At 40.4% G+C, this 10,140-nt stretch overlaps 1 long non-coding RNA gene across 1 annotated transcript; it reads left to right on the forward strand.

Annotated features, from left to right (window-relative positions):
• The first annotated feature begins 6,713 nt into the window (after positions 1 to 6,713).
• LOC139186135 (uncharacterized) lies at positions 6,714 to 9,227 on the forward strand. The gene is made up of 3 exons (XR_011569638.1): positions 6,714 to 7,530; positions 7,711 to 7,791; positions 8,337 to 9,227. It is a non-coding gene; the product is annotated as an uncharacterized lncRNA (long non-coding RNA).
• The last annotated feature ends 913 nt before the right edge of the window (positions 9,228 to 10,140 follow it).

The raw sequence follows: 10,140 nt of genomic DNA on the forward strand, positions 1-10,140 counted from the left end.
TCCTTTTTTAAAAAGGAAGATTCTACTAACTTCTATATCTGGAGATTAGCTTGCTGTTTTGATGAATGATGTTTTATTGGTTTTTTAGTGTTTAAACACTGAGATACCACAGATTCTAACAGCAGCCTTTTGATATTTTTTCTTTGTAGATTTACCATCACACATACTAAATATTATCTGTCTTCTGAATGATCTTTAACAAAAGGAGACTGTTGTTTTTGACTCTTACCCTAGGCATAGAATGATATTTTAAGCTGAAAGCATTACAGGGTTGTAAATATCATTCTCTTTTAGAAGAATTACCCCATATTGTATATGACACTGTTAGTAACATTTAGGTCCAAAGATTTCCATTAAAGTAAGTTCCCAAACTGTTCATGGGATTAGGCAAGAGTACTGAAGTGGTTTGCCATTCCCTTTTCCAGTGGACCGCATTTTGTCAGAACTCTCCACCATGACTCGTCCATCTTGGGTGGCCCTACATGGCATGGCTCATAGTTTCATCGAGTTAGACAAGGCTGTGGTCCATGTGATCAGACTGGTTAGTTTCCCGTGATTGTGGTTTTCAGTCTGTCTTCCCTCTGATGGAGAAGGATAAGAGGCTTATGGAAGCTTCCTGATGGGAGAGACTGACTGAGGGGGAAAACTGGGTCTTGTTCTGATGGGCAGAGCCATGCTCAGTAAATCTTTAATCCAATTTTCTGTTGATGGTCAGGGGGCTGTGTTCCCTCCCTGTTATTTGACCTGAGGCCGAACTATGATGGAGGTAATGAAGATAATAGCGACTTCCTTCAAAAGGTTCCATGCACACACTGCTACACTTAGTGCCCCCAGCCCTGCAACAGGCCACCGCCAACTCACACCTCCGCCAGAGACTCCTGGACACTCTCGGGCAAGTCTGGGTCAGTCTCTTATGGGGTCATTGCTCCTTTCTCCTGGTCCTGGTGTCCACAAGGGTCTCTTTGTGCCCTCCCTTAGTCTGTTTCCCAGTCCTGTGTAAGTTCTGGCAGCTCGATGGTAGAGTTAATGGCAACCTCCTCCAAGAGGGCTTGTGCCATGCCCAGGTCTGCTGCACCCAGAGCCCCTGCCCCTGCAACAGTCCACTGCTGACTCGTACCTCCCTAGGAGACACCCAAACAGAGTTCTGTCTCAGTCTCTGTGGAGTCTCTGGGTCCTGGAGCGCACAAGGTATGTTTGAACCTTCTGAGCATCTCTGGCGAGTATGGGCTGTGCTTCTAAATGTGATTTTTCCCCTCCTACTTCCTTGCTGGGGTTTCTCTGCCCTTAGATATGGGGTATCTCCTCAGATTCGCTCCAGCACCATGGCTATGTGGATCACAACAAACTGTGGAAAGTTCTTAAAGAGATGGGAATACCAGACCACCTGACCTGCCTCCTGAGAAATCTATATGCAGGTCAAGAAGCAACAGTTAGAACTGGACATGAAACAACAGACTGGTTCCAAATCATGAAAAGAGTACATCAAGGCTGTATACTGTCACCCTGCTTATTTAACTTATATGCAGAGTACATCATGAGAAATGCTGGACTGGATGAAGCACAAGCTGGAATCAAGATTTCCAGGAGAAATACCAATAACCTCAGATATGCAGATGACACCATGCTTATGGCAAAAAGTGAATAAGAACTAAAGAACCTCTTGATGAAAGTGAAAGAGGAGAGTGAAAAAAATGGCTTAAAACTCAACATTCAGAAAACTAAGATCATGGCATCTGGTCTCATCACTTCATAGCAAATAGATGGGGAAATAGTGACAGACTGTATTTTTTTGGGCTCCAAAAATCACTGCAGATGGTGACTGCAGCCATGAAATTAAAAGACACCTGCTCCTTGAAAGAAAAGTTATGACCAAACTAGACAGCATGTTAAAAAGCAGAGACATTACTTTGCAAACAAAGGTCTGTCTAGTCAAAGCTATGGTTTTTCCATTGGTCATGTATGAATGTGAGAGTTGGACTATAAAAAAAGCTGAGCACCGAAGAATTGATGCTTTTGAACTGTGGTGTTGGAGAAGACTCTTGAGAGTCCCTTGGACAGCAAGGAGATCCAACCAGTCCATCCTAAAGGAAATCAGTCCTGAGTGTTCACTGGAAGGACTGATGTTGAAACTGAAACTCCAATACTTTGGCCACCTGATGCAAAGAACTGACTGATTTGAAAAGACCCTGATTCTGGGAAAAATTGAAGGTGGGAGAAGGGGATGACAGAGGATGAGATGGTTGGATGGCATCACCGACTCAATGGACATGAGTTTGAGTAAATTCCGGGAGTTGGTGATGGACAAGGAAGCCTGGCATGCTGTAGTCCATGGAGTCACAAAGAGTTAGACACGACTGAACGACTAAACTGAACTGAAAGTACCAAAAATAGGCTTTGGGGGACGAAAACTGAGCAAGCAAAATTTGCTCGTGGTATTTCATCATAACCAGGCTCTGGGTCTTGGTTTAGCAGACTTACTTCATTGAGCCTGATGGTCATTGTGACGCGGTGTTAGGCACACGGATAGAATTTTCTTTTACATATGAGTTCCATGGGAGACTTTTACCTGAATGTAGCTCCTTTTGCGTGCTTAGGAAAGATGGCACAGGTTTCTCCTACCACACTCACTGCTGCGTGCTTGTCAGTTATCAGAAGTTCCACTTAGCATTTGCAAGTTTGACAGCTGCTGTGAAGTTGAAAACACTGTGGGGACAGCATTTGGCAAGGAGAAGGGCAGGATAGATGGAGAAGAGTCTCTGTGTACTAGGAGAATATGTGACTGGTATCGCCCAGGGTGCCCAGCAGTCGTTTCTTTCAAAGACACACACAGGAAATAAGCCTCCATGTCTTATTTCCAAGCCAGACTTCTTTCTCTCTCCTGTCTTCCTTCCAAAAGAACTAATTGAACAGGTGTTGTGCTGAGGATGAAGTCATCTCCATTGTTTTCCCTTAATGTCTATCTGTTTTTCAGATATACATACATTTTTGTCCTGGACTCTTTTTTTATTTTCATATAGCACAAAAGGTATCATTTTAAGTGTACAGTTCAGTGACTTTAAGAGCATTTCTATTGTTCAGCCAACTCTTCCCAAGCTGAACTTAAACAGTAACTTCCCCTTCTCTCCTACCTCAGCTCTGGACAACCACCGTCTTCTTTCTGTCTGTATAAATCTGACTGCTCTAGGTACCTGAGATAAGTGGAATCATACAGTATTTGTCCTTCTGTGTCTGACTTATTTCACTTTGCATAATGTACTCAAGGTTCATTCATATCGTAGCATGTCTCAGAATATCTAATTGAAGCCTGAATAGTATTGCATTGTTTGTATATATCATATTTATCTATTCATCCATCAGTGGACATTTGGGTTCTTTCTCCCTTTTGGCTATTGTGAATAATGCTTCCATGGATATTGGTGTACAGGTATTGCTCAAGTCCCTGTTTTCAACTTCTCTGGGTATATATCTAGGAATGGGATTGCTGGGTCATATGATCATTCTATATTTAAATTTCTGAGGAGCTTCCATACTGTTTTTCACAGTGGTTGTACCATTTTACATTCCCATCAGCAATGTATGAGGGTTCCAATTTCTCTATATTCTCAAAAACACCTGTTATTTTCCATTTATTTGTTTTTTTCTAATAATAATCATCTTAATGGATATGAAGTGACATCTCATTGTGGTTGTGATTTACATTTCCCTAATGACTAGGGCTGTTGAGCATCTTTTCATGTGTTTATTGGCCATTTGTGTGTTTTCTTTGGAGAAATATTTATCCACATATTTTACCCATTTTTAAATTGCATTCTTTGGGGGGTTTTTGTCATTGTTGTTGGGTTACAGAAGTTAAAAAAATTATTCTGGCTCTTCATTCCTTATATATGATTTGCAAATATTCTTTCTCATTCCATAGGTTGCCTTTTCACTCTTTTGATATAGTCTCTTTTTTTGGCCGTGCTGCCTACCCTGGGAAATTTACCAGGGATTGAACCTGGACCCATGACAGTGAAAGCACTGAGCCCTAACCACTGAACCACCAGGGCACCCCGTCGATATTGTCTACTGATACACAAAAGTTTGTTGTTTGGTGAAGTCCAGTTTAATCTCTTTTTTTCCTTTTGTTTCCTGTGCTTTTGGTGTCACATCCAAGAAATTGTTGCCTAATAGTCATGTATATTTATTTATTATATACATGACTTATCTACCAAACAAGAAAAAATTGAAATTTTGGAAGGATAAGACAAAGATGAAAAAAGCAGTTATGTTAGACGATTTTCACTGCATATCCCTGTGATTGAATATGCTACATTGTTTTTGAAAAACGTGGTTTTAACTTCTGGTTCTAAATTCATTTTCTTTCCATAGTTGCTTCTAGTGGTGGTCCTAGTGAAAAAGTTACCTTACAAAGATATATGTGTCCAAATTGGAGATGTTCATTGTTGGTTGTGCCTTCTAGGTCGTTATGCTGGTTTTTCAATTCCATTCACAGATTATGCAAAGATTTTAGTTGAAAATCCCCCACCAGGTGTCCATCTTCCCTGATATTAGTCAGGTTTTTGTTCAAAGTCATCAAAAGTTTCTGAATTTTGTATTTTTATAAACAGATGTTGGTTCACTGAAATCTCACATGTGGATGATTTCAAAAGTAGGTTTGAAATATTTATTTCAACTTTTTAAAAGTGAGCACATAAGAGAATTGTTACAGGTGGCACATATTGTTTTTAGTTGTCTCATCATGTAATGAATGATGTGAAATCATTTCAAACATCTGTTTTTCAAAATATCCTCTGCTGAGTATGTGTCTTTCAAGAACCAGTTATTTTCTCACTCATCACTGAAATAGAAATTATCAAAATGGCAGCTCTGCCTTGAAGGGAGTGATTAAGGGTGTTTATGTCTTTGAAAATATCTTCCAAACAGCATATATCCTGATAGCCATTCATCATCCCAGAGAAAGACAGCAGATCTGTAGCATGGTGTTTTGTAGAGATGTATAATATAATACCTTTATAGTCAACAGGTCTTTTATGTCTTTTGCTGCAAATAGCTCCCTAAAACTCTGTCATTTAAAAGATGACCATGGTTATTCCCCACATCACTGCAAAGTACTGTGAGTCTACTCTATTTTAGAGGTCTTGTCTTCATAGAAAGTAGCTACATTTTTGACATCTAGCACTTGATGCACTTCTGGCTTCAGCTTCTTTGCTGTAACATTTTGACTATGAATGAAGCAGTGCAGAATTTCATATGTGGAAATGTCTCTGTGACTTTATCCCAGAATATATTTTATTCCTTTAAAGTAGCTATTCCATTAAGCATATTTTTCCATAAATCATTGTTTTTATTAAAGAAATTACTGTTGAGAATATATCTTCTTTAGTACATGTTTTTCTTTAGTTGTTCATAAGAAAATGAGTTATTTGTGTATTTTTTTTTTTTTGAACCAGACTAGAAGTCTCATACATTGACATGTCAGGAATATCTTTACTGTTTTTTATCTATACAAAAAACCTCTTGTAGTGTACAATTTAATTTTTTATTTCTTTACATTTTCAATGTTTGTTGAGAATCTTTCAGTGATATTTGCTGATAGATAAATGTGTTTTGGATTCTCTCCACATTTGTTTCCTTGTTTTTCAAGTATTTTTACCATGATAGGAGAAGTGTTTATCCAGTCATATGTGGTTTGTTGTCTTTTTCATCTTTCAGTATAAAGCAAGTGTACTCAAAAGAGGCTTCTAAATATTCTCATTCATTTTAACGATGTTATGTGAAGTACTGGACTGACTGTTATCTGACTCGACTCATGGCATGATTGGAAGTTCACAGAGGGAGTGGCTAGGGGAGCACTATTCAGGCAGAGGAAAGAGCAGATGCAGTCAGATGATGCTGTGAAAAAAGGAGCAGCTCAGAAACCCTCAGTTATTCTGCCTGGTTTACCAAGGGATGGGAGTAGGGGAACATCAGGTAATGAGACTGAAAGTGTCAGCAGGAGCCAGACCTGAGGTTTTCTTTAGGTAGAGTAAAGCTGTTCAATGAGACTTAGTCCAGGTTCTTTTCCATACAGAACCCAAGGCAAGGATTAAGTGCTGATGCGATCCTGGGAAGGGTAATCTCAGGGAGTGAGACACAGAGACAGTGAAATGAGTCACAGGCAGATGGGAGGTCGCACAAGGTCTGACATCATGGTGCTGACTGTTGCTTCATGAAGAGATGGCCAGTTTCTTAGCCACATGAAACACCCCCAGATGGGCTGACCCAAAAACCCACACTTCAGAGTCTTCCATAAGAGGGTGTATAGAGAGGGAATTCACCTGCTGGCACCTTCCCTTCTGTTGTCTCTCACTGAACAGAGTTCACCCACAGAGTGTTAACGCCCTGCCCTTCTGGCTTGCGTCACCAGGCACCTTCCAGAGAGCCAGACTCCATGCATCGTATTTGTAGTGCTTCATCTGGGTCTAGGAATAGAAAGAGGGGCCAGAGACTCCAGGGGTCAGCCTCAACAGCGGGACTGCATGGGCCCACATGGAACTGGTCATTGTGGCAGAACAAACGGCCCAGGGTTGGTTGACAGGTGAGGCTGAGAGAATCTGAGGCTCTGCCCATTATAGGTGAGCTCGTGTGCTCTCAGAGCTGCTTGTGGTCGTCCATTGCGTGTGGCTCCTAAATCCGCGACAGGGCTTCCACTGCTGTCTTCCTGCTTCCCCAAGTCTCCCACTCAGTGTGGTTACTGTTTAGAGTAACTGGGAAGATGTTTGTTTGTTTGTTTGTTTTTAAATAAAGCCTTTCTGGGGATTCCCTAACAATTCAGTGGTTAGAACTCTGCCCTCTCACTGCCAGGGAACCACGTTCAATCCCAGTTCAGGGTACAAAGGTCCCACTAGTGCTAAGTGCCTAGCCTCTCAGTTGTAACCCCATGGACTGTAGTCCCCCAGGCTCTTCTCTTCATGGGGTTCTCCAGACAAGAATACTGGAGTAGGTTGCCATTCCCTTCTCCTGGGGTTCTTTCCCACCCAGGAATTGAACCCACATTTCCTGCATTGCAGGTGGATTCTTTATCATCTGAGCCACTAGGGAATCTCCTTAAGATCCCACATGCATGGTCAATAAATAAATAAAGCCTTTCTGGTCACATTGAGTTTGAGGTGTCTATAGAACATCTATGTGAGGATGGATGAGGAGAGAGTTTGAATAGTGCATAACAGATTTTGGAATTCACAGCCTTAACAGGGAGGAGAAAGGACCTTGTAATGGAAATCTGGGGCTCACTACTGTTTAAAGGGAGTATTGATGAAGAGGAACAGTGAGTGGGACAGAGAGTGAGTGAGATGCAGCAAGAGAAGTGGGGTCCTTGAGGGCAAGGAACTAAAGAACCTCCAGAAGAAAGGAAGTGAGTCATCAATGGAGCTGGGTGCCCTGGAGATAGTCAGCCAGGTAAGGACTGAGACATCGCCAGCCTGTTGCTGTTGGTGATCTTGGCAAGAGGAGTATCCCAGCTGATTCCAGACAGAAGCCAGACTGCAGTGGGTTTGAGAATGAAAGGGGAATGTGAAAGGGAAGATGTGGAAATGTATAACTCTTTTAGTGAGCTGAGTGTGGAGGGACAGAGTGAGAAACTTATCTCCAAGTGGATAGGCAGAATTCAAAGTGGACTTCCTTTGTTTTGTTTTTGGCTAATTCCTTTTTTGTTTGTTTGTTTGTTTTGAGATGGGAGATACATGTGTGCAGATTTAGGCTCGTGAGAGGGAGCTAGCTGAAAGGGAGAGATAGATGTTACAGGAGAGAGAGGTGAGTGAGGCGGGGGAAGGCTCAGTCACAATGTTTCTGCCTGTTTTATAAGGGTTTCTAGATGAAGAGAGTGAGAATAAAGGACTTTCTTTTGGAGGAGCTACTTGATGTAAATAAACCAATGCAATAATATCAATGTCTAGGCCTCAGCTCCCTGAGGTTGCTGAGCCCCTCTGCAGATAATAGCGATGGCTGATGGATGGGTTTTCACAGCCTCCGCTGAGCTTTCATGAATTAGTCAGGTTGAATCTGCATAACTCATCCATAAAAAATTCCTGCAGCAATCTGATCCTATTGCCATCCCAGTCCCAGTGTAAGCATCTCAATTGGACATTTTATTAATTAGAGGCAGAGTTTATCTTCTCCCGGTGTCACATTTCATCATGACAGATGTCTCATTCTGGGTTCCTATTTACATAGCACACAGACATATTGTCATTACAGATAATTAGTCTTAAAAGCACCAGCTTTTAAAACACCCAAGTCTTAAGTTTCCCATTCATCCATCAGCATTTTAAACAAAAATATGTCTCCTCTCCCATTAGGTTCTGTGTCTGGTTTTATTTCTGCTCAAACTTTCTGTCCTCATGTCTGCCAGTGGAGGGGAAGCACAAAGGGGCTCAGACAAGGATATTTGGTTCCAGTATTCCCAAACTGCTGACATTCTTTCCTATGAAGATAACTAAATCACCGAACTTGATGAAATTTCATAAAAGAGATGTTCTGTGGAGTCTATGAATACAACTATTAATTTAAAAGTCAAAGATCTTGGATTTTTTTTTTCAGCTTGGCTGTTTCTTCACTGAAAAACAATTAAAATAAATTATTGCATATTAACAAAAGATATGATAACATGGGGATCTTTTTTGTCAAAGAAACACATTACAATAAAAAAATCTAAGTATTAATAATATAAATTGTCTTGAACATTTTCTAAGAGATTTTACTTAATATACTCTGGAGGGTCTTGATCATTCTGATTCACTTGGTCTAGTGTAGGGGCTGAGAGCTACATTTCCAACAAGCTCTCTAGACCACCCTGTAGGTGGCTGTGCTGATTAGTGAGAGAGCTGATTTTTTTGAACATCAACAACATCAACAACTGAGGTCCTAAGATGGAGAACAATATTTTCAAAACACTGAAAGAAAAGAAAAAAGATTTATCCATCTGGTAATATATGTCTAGTTAAAATTGCATTCAAGAATGAGAGCAAAATAAAGACATTTTCAACAAACAAATTTGGAGGCTTTATTACCAACAGATCCTCATTAAAGCTTCAAAAATAACTTTAGGAAGAATAAAAAATAAACTAAAGGTGTGTCTGAGATGCAGGAAGGAATGATGAGCAAAGATTAACATGGATAAATCTAAAATGCTAAGTCCCTGACAAAAATATTTAATTTTGCAGGTAAAAATATATTAAGATCAAAATGTAAATGGGGTAAGAATATCTGGCAAATAAGTGGTTTTACATAAAACTTCCTTAGATCTTTGCTTGTTAAATGAAGGTGAAAATATTAACTTTAAAGTTACATATGAAGATGAGCTTATTAAGGGTTAGATACAATAAAAATATAGTGAATAGCTTTCAAAATTTCAGACGGAAATGAGATACATTTTAAAAATTGAATCAATCAAAAGGTAAAAAGTTAGAAAGAGAAAAAGCATCAAAATAGCAGGACAAATAGAAGACACAAAATAGGACAATAGAAATATTTTGAACTTTACTGCAGTAAAAGTGTGCATTTCCATTTGGACCAAACTTGCCAGTTAAAAAGAGAGTTCAGATTAGAAAATAAATCAGGATTCCCAATTGGGGCAGCAGCTGTGATGGACCTCATAGGGCTGGGTGTAAGCAGCCATGGTGGGGAGCTGTCCCCACTCCCAGTGGCTATGCAGGAACTTCCCCAAGGTGCTTCTCCCTGCGTGTCCAAGCTGCCACTTTGCTCACAACAAGGAGGTGCCCCAGGTCTGTATGTACAAGGCTCATGCTTGCGTGAAGATCAATGCAGCTCTCAGGACCTGCAGCCTCTAGTTGCTGGAGTGGTGCAGCTACCATTCAGAACCATGTGTCACCTTGCCAGGGTCCCAGCTGGTGCTGACCCACAGAAACTTGAGCTCACCTTCCTGCCCTCTGTGACATCAAGAATTGTGCCTTATACTTTGTCACACTATTCTGGTCAGTAATTTATAATGCTCAGATGTTTAAAAAATGTATGAGAAACTTCAAGTATATTAATCCAATTAAGTTTGTGCGTGCATGGTGAAAAAGAGTGGAACAAACTATCCAATGCTTTGGACACAATCTTTCTATTATACAAAAGTCATTTGGAAAGACGGCTATAGCT

This window comes from Bos indicus, chromosome 12 (assembly GCF_029378745.1).
Source record: "Bos indicus isolate NIAB-ARS_2022 breed Sahiwal x Tharparkar chromosome 12, NIAB-ARS_B.indTharparkar_mat_pri_1.0, whole genome shotgun sequence".
Lineage (NCBI taxonomy): Eukaryota > Metazoa > Chordata > Mammalia > Artiodactyla > Bovidae > Bos > Bos indicus.